This window comes from Rhinoderma darwinii, chromosome 3 (genome assembly GCF_050947455.1).
Source record: "Rhinoderma darwinii isolate aRhiDar2 chromosome 3, aRhiDar2.hap1, whole genome shotgun sequence".
Lineage (NCBI taxonomy): Eukaryota > Metazoa > Chordata > Amphibia > Anura > Rhinodermatidae > Rhinoderma > Rhinoderma darwinii.
Window position 1 is genome coordinate 379,268,059 of NC_134689.1, and position 15,436 is coordinate 379,283,494.

At 46.1% G+C, this 15,436-nt stretch overlaps 1 protein-coding gene across 5 annotated transcripts in view; it reads right to left on the reverse strand.

The window, feature by feature from the left end:
• The window catches only part of NSD3 (nuclear receptor binding SET domain protein 3), a 131,901-nt gene extending 123,032 nt beyond the window's left edge, over positions 1–8,869 (reverse strand). For 3 of the 5 annotated variants that reach the window (XM_075858830.1, XM_075858829.1, XM_075858828.1), the window contains exon 1: positions 8,323–8,868. The gene's annotated coding sequence lies outside the window, so the exon portion shown is untranslated. Of the gene's footprint in view, positions 1–8,322 lie in introns of all 5 variants that reach the window. The other 2 variants (XM_075858827.1, XM_075858825.1) reach the window with 1 other exon arrangement.
• Between the last annotated feature and the right edge of the window lie 6,567 nt (positions 8,870–15,436).

Sequence of the window (15,436 nt, forward strand, 5' to 3'; positions counted from 1 at the left end):
GAAAAAGAAACGACATGCCATATCTTGAGGCGTTTTCCGCCTGAAAAATCCCATTGAAATCAATGAGAGACGGAAAAACGCTGCAAACGGCCGACGTGTTTTTTGACGTGTCTTATGTCAAAAACCGTTCGCAGTTCTTATCCTATGCCTGTTGAAGAAATAGGTAACAAAATCGGGTAAAAAATGCCTGTGGTGCAAAACCACACAAAAAAAAAAACAGAGCTTATTTTTCCAGGCAGAATTTTCTGCCTGCAAAAAAAAACTGTGTGAACAGGGCCTAAATGTTCAGAATCCCCCTCAGTCACCACAAAATCCCACCTAGTGTAATATAGCAAAAAGACAACAATTTAGGTGCGGGAGGAGGGAGGTGCAGCTGCAGTCTCGCTCCCTGAAACAGCGTGTGGGGGATCGGAAAAGCAGAGGACATCTTATTGGCTCCCAACACAGCTCTTATATCACACCAGGAAAAGCCACTTATCAAGCATAGAAATGATTGGGAACTTGCAGAAACCAGCAATGAAAAAAAAATACTGCAATTACACACATTTCTGGCTGCCCTACACGTAATACACATCTACATCTGCCGAAGGAGGGATTGGGATATTTTAACAATTTATGGCATCTTGCAGTCGCCCTCCTTTAATATTACATCTGTCTCGTGACATGTGCACTTTAATTCCTGCCATGGAAAGCAAACAACACAGAAGAGAACCATATTTCAGGCTCTGTAAACATCCAGTTTCTCCCCTGGTTTGTTGTATGTGCTGGGAAAGCATCCATAGCGCCCCATGCACCCGGCGTATGCCGAAAGAGTGTCCTTTTAGCATACGCAGTGGCATACAGTAAAAAACATATACCGTGTAGTTTACAAAGAGAGACAATAGGCGACGTATGTCGATACAGTGGGATATGTCACAGTCTTCCAAAACAAGATGTGAACAGAGCCTTAGAGGCAAACCTCAGATATTTTTTCCATTACCGTACATCTGATCCTGGTTACCGATTAGAAGACAACCCATAAAATCAAGTCAACCGCAACGCACCGAAGCCAAGAGATCAAAGAGAGGAAGTTCTCAGCAAGATTAGGACAGGATAAATCACAAGGATTTATTCACAAGACTCTTGATTTCTCACTTCCTGTCCCTATGAATCGAAAATGAAAAAAATCTAAGCAACTTAAAGGGAATGTGTCGATAGAAATTATTATAATTTTTTTTCAGTTAAACAATTATTATTTGAGTGATTACACATTGTTTTAATTTTTTCACAAATCAGGAAATATTATAAATTAGATTCTAATTTATAACATTTCCAAGTGCTGGCCACTAGAGGGAGCAGTTCCCAAAATTGCAGCATGGTCACTGTGGTAAAGCAACCTCATTGATTTATGCTGTAAAATTGGGGTGGACACACTCGCTCTAGTGTCCTCACACAATCCCCCCTCCCTTCTTCTGGCTAGCGCCAGGAGAAGGAAGAGTTTGAATCTTCAAACCTCCTACACTGTGTGCCGCCATTTTCTGAGCGACTGCACAGTGTAGGAGGATTACATACAGTGCTCAGCAGACAGTATCACACGAACATAATACACACATCACATACACGAACATAAATTACCTGCCGCCTCCGCTGGTCTACGCTCCCATTCCTTGCATGCGCATGCGCCGTTCCCACACAGACGGCGTACGCTTCCGAGAATGGAACGGCTCCCGTTTGCATTCTCTATGGGGATGTATGTGCCGTATTCCATCTCTGTATGTGTTGTTAATCGACACATACAGAGATGAAAAAAAAATGGCAGCCCCCATAGAGAAGTAAAAGTTTGAACACAGTAAAAATTAGAACAGGACAACACTAATAAATAACATTTTTGTTTATATTTTATTGAAAGCAATATGATAAAAAAAAAAAAAAATCATGACACCTTCCCTTTAAGAAGGCATCCACCCCGAGAAATACATCAGAAACAGGCCCCCGTTCACACCAGTGTAGTCCTTTACATCATTAACCGCTACATTGACAGAACCCTCTGATTTCAGGGGGATTTCTACAAAAGACAATGTGTATCTATGCCAACAACACGTATTTTTGTAAAAAGGCCAATTAACCTTTCTTTGCCAGGTCAATTTTCACACATTTGACAAACACAAATAACACCTGATTTATAAAATATAAAATTCATATTACACCCTCATAATTTCAGAAACTCGACATTTGGTATATTGTGAAAATGTCACCCAGCACTTTACATCGATGAGTGCCATTATGTAATTTTGCGTCAGAGCGTAACGTTTCGCAAAAAATGCAGAAAAATCTGACCCAAGCAGAGCCGGAGACGCACAAAACCTCCTAAAAATAAGACTTCAAGATACCCAAAGCTCATACAGGCCACTTATTCCCATGTCTTCATGCATTGATCTTCACAAAATCATCAAAACTGAACAGCCCGAAAACCTCTGCAATCGTGATGCCGGTAAGGGTATGTTCACACGAGAAGTGCCTTTTACGTGTGAAAAGGCAGACTGTTTTCAAGAGAAAACAGCTGCCTCGTTTCAGACGTAAAAGCTCCTCGCATTATGCGAGGCGTCTGTGACGCTCGTAAATCTTGAGCTGCTCTTCATTGAGTTCAATGAAGAACGGCTCAAATGACGTTGCAAAGAGGTGTCCTGCACTTCTTTGCCGAGGCAGTCAATTTACGCGTTGTCGTTTGACAGCTGTCAAACGACGACGCGTAAATTACAGGACGTCTGCACAATACGTCGGCAAACCCATTCAAATGAATGGGCAGATGTTTGCCGACGTATTGTAGCCCTATTTTCAGACGTAAAACGAGGCATAATACGCCTCGTTTACGCCTGAAAATAGGTCGTGTGAACCCAGCCTAAGGGTATGTTCATGGGTAGGCAAACAAAGAGGACATCTTTGTTTGCCTACCCATGTGCTCTGGGCTAGGGTGGGGGGATAATGATGGACATTTTACTGTGGGGGGGGGGCTGATGTTCACTTTACTGGAGGCGCTGGTCCCTTTACTGTGAGGGGGGGCCGATGGTCACTTTACTGTGAGGGGGGGACGATGGTCACTTTACTGTGAGGGGGGGCCGATGGTCACTTTACTGTGAGGGGGGGCCGATGGCCATTTCCTCATTGCTGAAAGTGTTTTGTTTGGGGGGTGCGGTGTAATGTAAAGAGGTAGCAAAGCATAAAATGCATCTTATTCTTCAGACCAAGCTTGCTGGCCTACCTCGGTAAATCTGCCATACATTTTTTTTTCCCAAAAGGGCTTTGGCCATTTGTGGAAAAAAAAAAAAATGTCAGCCTCTTTCTTCAAACGGTTTCCACCTCTGACCTCCAATTCAAATCAATAGGAGCCAAAAAAACCTGCGGCGCTCGTTTGGAGTGTTTTTTGCCTGCAGTTTTTGCATTAGCGTCAACGGCTTAAAAAACGCAGGCAAGAAAAAACACTGCAAAAACACACGGAAAAAAGCGTCAAACAATGCTGGCAATTAAAGATTTTTTTCTTCCTTACAAAAAACACTGTGTGAACTTGTCCTAAGCGTGTCGTGCTTGTTTTTAGCTGTTTTGTATACAATTTTTGGTAGGGGCGCCGGAGTAAAAAAAAATCCCAGGGGTGCCTCGAGCCTGAAGAGGTTGGGAAACTGGTCTAGAGGAAAGAAGGTTTCTACACAATCATAATAGATTCTTTACTGTGAGAGAAGCGAGACTGGAACTCTCGGCCAGAGAATGTGGTTATGGTCAATTCACTGAGAGAGTTCAAAAGGAGTCGATGACTTTGTGTGTAATAATATTACAAGTTATTGTCACTGGATCACTGGAGAACCATCAGGGGATTTATTATTAATGCCATATCGGAGCCGGGAAGGATTTTTCCCCTAAGATAACGTGCTTTTTACCTTCCTCTGGATCAACATTGCAGGTTAATAGGCTGGAAGGAAGGACATATGTCTTTTTTCAGCCTCACAACCATGTTACTAAGGCCTTGTTCACATCTGCGTTCTTGAATGCCATTGCTCTGCTCCATCATAAGAACAGAACAACAAAATTGACAGAACGCAGGATCCATCACGTCGGTGCTCGGCAGCCATAATAGTCTGTCATGGTGTCCATAGTTTTAACAAACATGGAAGAAACTGTGACGGAGAATCCAACGCAGATTTGAATTTAGCCTAAGCCCCCAAATGCAGGAGGTGGTAACTGTGCCACACACTCTATGGGCAACGACTGCAGTGTACGCAAACAAGTTTTTCCAGTGGTTTTGGGTTAAATTGACACACGCCATTTTTGATGCATTTTGAGGCAAAGTATAAAGGAAAGAATCCTCGTTCTGGTTAGAAAAAAAACAAATAAATCAAACCCAGTGTGTGAACACGTCCTTACTGCCATCAGCTGGGTTTTGCTTCTATTCAAGTGAAGGTTCTGCCTCATGTATTCAAAGGAGTTGATCAGGAGGGGGGGGGGGGTCTGTATCCTGTGAACCCCACCGATCGCTGGAATGAAGGGGCCACGGCGCACCTCCAAATCTCCTATTAACTGCAATGGGTTTGTATGCACATTACAGTCCCACTGCAGTGAATGGGAGATTCCCATCTACAGGCTCAGAGATCCGAAGATCTCCACGTCAGAAGACAAAGGGGCATATGCTCCAAGGAGCACAGCAGCCCCTTCATCTTAGTGGGTGGAGGGGGTCACGGAGCACAGACCCCACCGATGGCATCTTCTGAGATGTTTCAGTGAACAAGTCAAAAGATGTTTAAGCCCAGGATCACACACACAATTTTGATGCAGTTTTTGGCTCCAAAGTGGATCCAAAATGAAGGAAAGGTATGAAAAAAAATCTGCTGCATCTCCTTTCTTTTGTGTCCATTCCTGTGTTTGCCTTCAATAAACTGGTCCGAAAACTGCATAAAAACGGTCTGTGTGATCCCGGCCTGAAGGTGAACCTTCCCTTTAAAAAGCAGTTCTAAGAAACTCTTTTCACATTTTTCTCTGCTGTGTTTTGCCCTTATTGTACACCACAAAATGCAAGACACAGGATGCCCTAAAACAGCACCATAATGTAGAATGGGACGGGTATGTGTCGGCTTGTGGGGAGGTCCGGTAACCACATCAGGCGCTCTGGATCCCATGTAACAGATCAGTATGATACAGATGGAGGTTTCTGTAGTGTGGGGATCCCCCTCCTATTATCGGCATCATGACATTCATTTCCTAGAATGTGACTGAGTAAACTTCCCCGACCTTTCACTAAGGTGACTTCCAGCTCAGCTGAACACTGGCAATGTCCAACAGATAACAAGGTCTCCATCACACCATCTCAGCCGAACCAGTGGGCAACATCTCTCGTATATGCCCGCGCACGCGCCACCATGAACGGAGCATCTCTGTTGCCGTTAGGCGATAGTCACTATAGAAGACTTGTGGCCTACTCATAACTGAGCTGTGTGATACAAGTCGACGGAATAAGGATTCTCAGTTACCTTTATTAAAAAGTTTTTAACCCTTTCCATTCCTAATCCGGGACAACACATCCAAGGCCGTATGAACACAAAACTTGCGGACCTATTCATTTCTATTGGCCACGAACACCTTTCTGTATATTTACAGATGTGTGTCCGGTCCATAGAAATGATCCGCAAAATATAGACCACGTCCTGTTCTTGTCCACAATTGCGGCATGGACTCGCTCCATAGAAATCTATGGGCACTTCCGCAATTGCAGACAGTTACGGATGTGCATTCGTATTTGCGGACAGTAATAACACTTACGGTCGTGTGCATGAGGCCTAAACGATTCCCATCACAAATGTTATTGTCTAGAACGGACGAGTAATCATTTTAGGACAAATTATAGACCTCTAATATACTTTGTTTAAATTCCTCATCAGGTGTAAGATTTCTGCTTGCAGTCTGTGAATGGAAACAAATGCCATGTTTATAATCTGCAACATGCTCAATATTCCGCATGGAAAAGACGTGGATTAGTCCCATTGAATAACAAATACGAGTGTCCGCCTCAGTTTTCAGCCGCAGATTCTATTACAAATCCACATTGAATTTGCCCATTGCAACTCCGGATTTATGCTGCAGATGTGCAGTTCACGTGAAGCAGAGCCACGCGTGGAATAGACCCATTCAACGGGGTTAATCCATGTGGAACGCGTGAGAAGACTGAACATGCTTGGACTTTTCCAGGACTTGCTAATGGGTTTACAAAAAAATCTGGATTCACATCTATTGTAGGTGAATGTTAGCAGATTTAATTTGGATTCTGTGCCAAAAGCCTCATCAAAACCTGGCGGTGTGAACGGTCCCCAACACCTAGTCCTGCTTTCATCTGAGTAGTAAATACAATTGTATCCAGTCTAGGCAAATCTCTGATACATTGTAGTAAATGGATTCTAGATGAGAAACAATCGTGTCCACTGCTCATCCTCTAAGGCCTCATGCACACGACCGTAAAAACACCCGTTATTGCGGGTCGTAATTACGACCCGCAATAACGGGCTCATAGACTTCTGTTACCCACGGGCACCTTCCCGTTTTCTCACGGGAAGGTGCCCGTGCCGTTAAAAAAATAGAACATGTTCTATTTTTCGGGCCGTGCTGCTATACTTTATAATGACAGCACGGCTCGCAAAAGCGGCCGGCTGCCCGCGGCCGGCCGTGCCCGCCCGTGCTCGTAATTACGAGTCGTAATTACGAGCACGGTCGTGTGCATGACGCCTTAATATGTAATATGTGGGGGAGGCTCTGTATGTAATGGAGAGGAGTTTCCTACTTTATCAGATTAGAAAAGAAGAAATTCAATCCTTGGGGAACACAACTATTACACTATAGACTTCTTCTGTTACACCCAGACATTCAGGACACTACCATAGCGGTCTTATGACTAATAAGACCCAGATCATGTGATCAGTCATGTGATTACCTGGACCAGTAGTAGAACCTCTGCTTGCTGTATTGTATACACAGAGCTCATTGAGAAACCTGACCAGCCACACTATAATCACAGGTTGGAAACCTAGGACTTGACCAGTGTCACCAAACCCCACTGCACCTGTTGCTAGGCAGCCACCTAAACTTACTGAGGAGCAATAATTGTGACATTTCCCCCGGAGGTCTGTTCTCAATGTTACAACATCCACCTCATTTATACAAGTGTCTGTGAGATACAGAAACAACAACTGATCCGGCGGCATGCGGCCTACTGTATACAACTCTCCACAATGGGGGTCCCAGCAGTCAGCCCCCCAGCAATCTAACATCGGATGATAAGTGGCCCCTGTTTGCAGGAACCCCTGAAGACCAGAACATCTAATAGAGGGGTACAGACAAGGCACCCCCACTACGAGGCCTATATGGACAAGAGTATCTGGAACATAGGATACAAATACTGATTGTACAGCTCTACTGCTAGGACAGACACACAACACACAGCTTCATTGTACTGTACTTACACATGACACAAACCAGACCCAGATGTATCAGATCCTGTGTGTATGAGATAGATATATATATATATATATATATATATATCTATCTCACATCTCCCCCAGCCAAACAATAAGAACTCCCGTAGACACAAACAGAAGACAGCCCAAATTAGCAGCCAATCACTAGACATGTCTACCTGGTCCAGTCATAGTAATATATATATATACCCACATACACACTATATACACGTGAACGCGCATATTGGCATACATTATTTATAGGACTCTCACCCCCACAGGAGCGTCCAGCACACCCATATCCATCATCACCATCATTCCACATGTAAACAGTCCTCTACTAAGTATCAGTACAAATTATATATATATATATAGCGGCACAAGAGGGGCACTCCAGTCATAAATAAATAAATATTTCTATTTTCTGACTTAGTCTATTGGAGGCCACTCTTGTTGTGATATTTTGTAAAAACTACAGGTTTGGCGGTCAACCTGGTGAGTGGAGCACCCTCTAGAATCCCGTCCACAGTGACACCCTATTGAACGTACATACACGTATATATATATACACACCTCCATACATATTTCTATATAACTATCGCTCTAGGTACACACAGATCAAGTAGAGTGTCAGCTCCTGTGACCAGCCTCATATCACAAGTCAATATTACCCCACTCCCCTCCCCCAGATCTCCACATTGATGATCCAAAACCAATCCAGATGTTGTATTGTTCGATCTGGAGACACGTAGTAATGTATATATAGACACGCCCCTCCCCTCACTAGAGTGTCAGCTCTTCGGTCTAGGCTGGCCTGACAGTATGTGACATATCACCTCCCTCCTCCCGTTATCACCTTCAGTTTGTTCCATTCTAGATCCCGGTGTCTCCGACTCAGCGACAGGAACCCGCGGATGGCCGTAAGGAGGGGGGAGGAAAACCGGGTGTCTGACGTAATATCCGGGCTTCACCCCCCCCAGGCTGATAAAAAAAGAAAATAAAAACCCAGGCGTCTGTACAGTTCTTTATAATATTTTTCGGGTGAGTCTTTTTGAGGGGGCGACATAAAATGGCGACTGTTCTTTTATTCGGGTGTCTATGGAATTTAAACCTCCCAGCGATGACGTTTCTGGCAGGTGTGTACACCCGGTTGGGGGTATGAGAGCGCTCAAGGTGCGGGGCCTCCGTTTCAGGGGTTGACGGGTGTTTTAATGTCCAGGGGTTTCCTGGCGTCGTGTGAGGCTTCCGGATGTCGGCTCCCGGGTGACTTAATACCCCCTCCCTCCCCCCCGGTACGTTTCGGGTTTTTTCCGGGTGTGTCCGGGTCACCACCGCCCGCTTCCTCCTCACACAAAAGCCGCCCGCGCGCCCCGGCAGCGCCAGTGAAAAAAAAAATCCTAAACGCGGATTGGCTGCAAATCTGCGTATAGGATGCCGGGACTTGTAGTTTAGCTATAAGGTGTCAGTAAGAATTGCTGTCATTAAAGCTTAAAAACTGAGATGAGGTTGGACTCTAGTCTGTTGCGACACCCAGTGGCTGGAGGTTGAAGTGCACTATAGCTAAAAGTCTTCAGCAGTTCATGGTTTCTTCACAGGGGGTTTTCTGATTTTATGTAAGTAAAAGGACTGCAACTTTAATATATACATCATCTTCTTGCTGTCAGTGAATAGATTTTTTTTGTTTACATCCAAAAGATGAAAAACTTTAACCCCTTAATACTGAAGGTATTTTAAACCTTATTGACTAACCATTTTTTTTTTTTAGTTTTTCCTTTTGCCACTTTTATGCCTTAAATTTACGCTGTTTACCGTGTGGTATAAATAACAACTTTATTCAGCGGGTCGTTTACGAGTGCGGCGATACCAAATTTATATATATATTTTTATGTTTTACTACTTTTACACAAAAACACTATTTTCTAAAATTGTTTTTGTGTCGCAATATTTTAAGAGCCATAACCTTTTTCTCTGTCTGCTGACATAGCTGTATGAGGGCTTTTTTTTTTGCGGAATGACATTTTTATTGGTACCATTTTGGAGTAGATATGACTTTTTGATCAGTTTTTCTCAAATTTTTTTGAAGGCAGGATAAATAGAAAACAGCAGATCTGGCATTTGTATTTTATTTCATTTTTTATGGCGTTCACCGTGCGGGTTAAAAAATGCGTCCCTTTTATAGTTGGGGGTCGTTACGGACGCAGCGATATGAAATATGTGTAACTTTTCACTTTTTTTCATAATAAAGTATTTTGTAAGGGGAAAAAGTGGGTTTTAATTTTTTTTTACTTAGGATTTTTATTTATCACAAACTTTATTAAACTTTTTTTTAGTTCCACTAGGGGACTTTACTGTGCGTTCTTTTGATCGCTTTTATAATACACTGCAATACTTTTGTATTGCAGTGTTAGGGTATGTTCACACGGCAGGCTCTGTTACGGCTGAAATTACGGAGCTGTTTTCAGGAAAAAAACGCTCCGGAATTTCAGACGCAATGGCATGTGCAGGCGCTTTTCGCTGCGTCCATTTCGGACATAATTGGAGCTGTTTTTCCATGGAGTCAAGGGAAAACCGCTCCAATTACGTCTCATGAAGTGACAGGCACTTCTTTGACGCGGGCGTCTTTTTTACACGCCGTCTTTTGACAGCGGCGTGTAAAAAAAAATGACCGTCGGCACAGAACATCGTAAAGCCCATTCAAATGAATGGGCAGATGTTTGCCGACGTTTTGGAGCCGTATTTTCGGACGCAATTCGGGGATAAAACGCCCGAATTACGTACGTAAATAGAGTGTGTGAACCCAGCCTTACTGCCTGTCAGTGTAAAACTGACCTAACAGGCATTTACTAGGCCTTTGTTAGGCTGCCAGGCTGCCATAGTAACCATCTGCACGGTAAGGCTGGATTCACACGAGCATGTTCGGTCCGTAAAGGACGGACTCCTAGTGTCGTACATAACTATGACGCTAGGAGCCCGGCTCCCTGCAGTGTGTTCGGTCCGGGACTTGCGGCTGAAATACGTTCTACGTTCTGTCCTTTACGGACCGAACATGCTCGTGTGAATCCAGCCTAAGAGAGGGAGCCCCCTCCCTCTAGAACCACTCAGATGCAGCGCTCACTATTTAGCGCAGCATCTGAGGGGTTAAACATGATCGGAGAACACTACTAGTGGTCTCTGATCAATGCCCTTAATCCCCAGGCTGTTAGCAACAGCCCGGGCTTCAGGAGCACCGCGCGCAATGCGGGAAAACGTCTTCTGAAGTGCTGCCCGTGAAAAGGCGGCGCTTCAGAAGAACTACCCTGAACGGCCACCATAAAAACGCTATATGCCGGTCGTTAAGGGGTTAAAGGAGTTATCCGGGGACCAAAAATTGCATTGCAATAATATATTTATGTGAAACTAAGTAACTTACTAATATACTTTAATTAAAAATTCTGCGCTAAATGAATTATTCCGAAAGTGCTGGAGCTTTTCTAGTAGAGATTACGCTCGCAATGTGACTGAGCTCTTGCTTCATGTGCTGTTTGTGAACATGACTGCGAGGGGCTGTCACATTGCCTATTGCTTGAGTCCCAAGCAGAGCATCAGCTAGCGCTTTACTCGGGACTCCAGCACTGCTCCCGACGTCCATATTTGGTCAATTCAGGGGTTTCCTATCGCTGGAGTCCTCGAGCAGAGCATTAGCCAATGACGTCGGCAGAGTAGTCCTGGAGCAGAACATCAGCTGATGCTTTGCTCGGGACTCCACAACTTCTGCCCACGTCACTGTCACTGTCCATATATGGACAGTGACGTCGGCAGAGTAGTCATGTAGTCCCCGAGCAGAGCATCAAGTGATGCTCTGCTCCAGGACTCCAGTACTACTCTGCCGACGTCACTGTCCATATATGGACAGTGACAGTGACGTGGGCAGAAGTTGTGGATTCGCCAGGTGCTCGGGGACTCCAGCGTTAGGAAACCCCTGAATTGACCAAATATGGACGTCGGGAGGCAATGTGACAGCCCCTTGTGGTCATGTTCATAAACAGCACATGAAGCAAGAGCTCAGTCACGTGGGGCTGTGTCAGAGCGTCATCACTATTAGAAAAGCTCCAGCACTTCCTGAATAATTCATGAGGTTTGAAATGCACCATTTAACACAGAATTTTTAATTAAAGTATACTAGTAAGTTACTTCGTTTCACATAAATATATTTATTGCAATGCAATTTTTGGTCCCCGGGTAACCGCTTTAAGGACCTAAAATATCCTACTAGTGAACCTGAAGGTTTATTACAATATATTGCGTCTAGGCAAGACTCTGTGATCTGTCTGGTCTCCGGACTCTTAGGGTATGTTCACACGATGAGAGGCATTTACGTGTGAAAAGACAGACTGTTAACAGCTGCCTCGTTTCACACGTAAATGCTCCTCCTCGCATTTTGCGAGCCGTCTGAGACGCTCGTAAATCTTGAGCTGTGCTTCATTGAGTTCAATGAAGAACAGCTCAAATTACGTGGCAAAGAAGTGCCCTGCACTTCTTTGCCGAGGCAGTCCATTTACGCGTCGTCGTTTGACAGCTGTCAAACGACGACGCGTAAATGACAGGTCGTCTGCACAGTACGTCGGCAAACCCATTCAAATGAATGGGCAGATGTTTGCCGAAGTATTGTAGCCCTATTTTCAGACGTAAAACGAGGCATAATACGCCTCGTTTACGTCTGAAAATAGGTCGTGTGAACCCAGCCTCACATTTGACCTCTACGAATACAATGGACAGGAGAGAGATTTGTTCTGCTTGTAATTCCCTGGCCGAGGATTGTCTAGACTTGATTCTAATGTAGCAAACTCACGGCCTGAGAAGAATTGGGTCAGGATGAGTATCCAACCTTAGGCCTCATGCACCGTTTATACGGCCATATAAAACGGATCCGAGTGTTCGTTTTGATGTCCGTATGGTTTCCGTGTTCTTTCCACATCCGTTCCGTTTGTACGTATTTTGCATCTGTATTGCATCCATGTGTCTAACGTATTTACCGGACTGCAAAAAAAAAACGTAAAGCGGGGAAAATCGGCCCGCCCTGATTTTGCCTAGCAACCAATCTGCAAACACAGGCCGCACACAGATGCCTTCCGTGTGTGGTCCGTTTTTGTTTCTTTTTGACTGACCCATAGGCTAGAACGGGCAAGACTGATCCGCAAAAATGGACAGGAATAGGACCTGTTCTATAATTTGCGGAATAGACACACATATCCATAAGGGTATGTTCACACGCACTAATTACGGACGTAATTCGGGCGTTTTTGCCCCGAATTACGTCCGAAAAATGCGCCTCGATAGCGTTGACAAACATCTGCCCATTGAAAGCAATGGGCTGACGCGCCGCTGTCAAATGACGGCGCGTAAATAGACGCCCGCATCAAAGAAGTGACCTGTCACTTCTTTGGTCGTAATTGGAGCCGTTATTCATTGACTCCAATGAATAGCAGCGCCAATTACGTCCGTAATGGACGCGGCGTTCAAGCGCCTGCACATGCCGTTACGGCTGAAATTACGGGGATGTTTCCTCCTGAAAACATCCCCGTAATTTCAGCCGTTACGGACGCTGTCGTGTGAACATACCCTAAAAAAACAGATGTGTGCATGGCCCCATAGAAATGAACGGGTCAGTGTGCTATCCATTAAAAGAAAAACTATAGCACACTAAAGAATTTCACTAAAGTGTGTATGAGCCCTTAGGATATAAACAAGAATATTCATAGTCACTGACAGCAAGCAGAAATCTTGAGAAGGGTGAGGAAATAAAACACAAATAATGTACATTAGAAAGTTGCAGAAGTTTCATATTTTTTATAAAGAGACTTTCCAATAATATTTATTGATGGATTATTCTTAGGCCTCATTCACACGACAGGGTCCGAGTGTCGGCCGGGAAAATCGGCCGTTTTTGGCCGATTTTCCCGGCCGGTTTGCATCCGTTTTGCATCCGTTCCGATTCTGTTCCGGGCCGAGTTGCCGTTTTTACCGGCCGATTTGGACCCGATTTGAATCCGTTTTTTTCCCTGTCCGTTTTAAAATCGGATGAATTTCATTTAAAATTTGTTGCCACACACAGCCCTTTGTAGATAATGCCACAGCCCCCCTGGTAGGTAATGCCACCCAGCCCCCTGAAGGTAATGCCACACAGCCCCCTGTAGGTGATGCCACACAGCCCCCTGTAGGCGATGCCACACAGCCCCCTGTAGGCGATGCCACACAGCCCCCTGTAGGCGATGCCACACAGCCCCCTGCAGGCGATGCCACACAGCCCCCTGCAGGCGATGCCACACAGCCCCCTGCAGGCGATGCCACCCAGCCCCCTGCAGGTAATGCCACCCAGCCCCCTGCAGGTAATGCCACCAAGTCCCCTGTAGGTAATGCCACCAAGTCCCCTGTAGGTAATGCCACCAAGCCCCCTGTAGGTAATGCCACCAAGCCCCCTGTAGGTGATGCCACCAAGCCCCCTGTAGGTGATGCCACCAAGCCCCCTGTAGGCGATGCCACACAGCCCCCTGTAGGCGATGCCACACAGCCCCCTGTAGGCGATGCCACACAGCCCCCTGTAGGCGATGCCACACAGCCCCCTATAGGCGATGCCACACAGCCCCCTGTAGGCGATGCCACCCTGCCCCCTGTAGGCGATGCCACCCTGCCCCCTGTAGGCGATGCCACCCTGCCCCCTGTAGGTGATGCCACCCTGCCCCCTGTAGGTGATGCCACCCTGCCCCCTGTAGGTGATGCCACCCAGCTCCCTGTAGGTGATGCCACCCACCCTGCCCCCTGTAGGTGATGCCACCCACCCTGCCCCCTGTAGGTGATGCCACACAGTCCCCTGTAGGTTGCACCCATCCCCCCCCCCCTTTCCAGGAGAAGTCACTGACTTCAATGTCCATATATGGACAGTGTAGTCACTGACTTCTCCTGAAGAGGAATTCCCTGCCACAGATCGGGAATTCCGCTTCAGAAGTGAGTGACGTCACTGTGTCCATATATGGACAGTGTAGTCACTCACTTCTCCTGTAGCTGAATCCCCGGCCATAGAGTCGGGGATTTCGCTGCAGAAGTTAGTCACTTCGCTGTGTCCATATATGGACAGTGTAGTCACTCACTTCTCCTGTAGCGGCATCCCCGGCCATAGAGTCGGGGATTCCGCTGCAGAAGTGCGTGACTTCGCTGTGTCCATATATGGACAGTGTAGTCACTCACTTCTACTGTAGCGGCATCCCCGGCCATAGAGTCGGGGATTCCGCTGCAGAAGTGCGTGACTTCGCTGTGTCCATATATGGACAGTGTAGTCACTCACTTCTCCTGTAGCGGCATCCCCGGCCATAGAGTCGGGGATTCCGCTGCAGAAGTGCGTGACTTCGCTGTGTCCATATATGGACAGTGTAGTCACTCACTTCTCCTGTAGCGGCATCCCCGGCCATAGAGTCGGGGATTCCGCTGCAGAAGTGCGTGACTTCGCTGTGTCCATATATGGACAGTGTAGTCACTCACTTCTCCTGTAGCGGCATCCCCGGCCATAGAGTCGGGGATTCCGCTGCAGAAGTGCGTGACTTCGCTGTGTCCATATATGGACAGTGCAGTCACGCACTTCTCCTGTAGCGGAATCCCCAATCCCCAGCCGGGGATTGGGGATTCCGACTCCTACAGCGAGCAATAAAAGATCCTCCTCCTCACATGCACTCTGCGCTGTGAGGAGGAGGAGATAGAGCGCGAGCGACGGTAGACCCGGCCATCACTCGGGACACATTCCGGTGATGGCCGTGTATTACCCGGCCCCATAGACTTCTATGGGAGCCGGGCAGCCGGGCACCTGGCTGAAAATAGAGCATGTCCTATTTTTTGACGGGCGGTTTTCCCGGCCGTCAAAAAATCGGTCGTGTGAATAGCCCCATTAGGGGTCTATATTCCTAATGCAGCCGGGTGCCGGCCGATTTATGAACGGCCGGCAC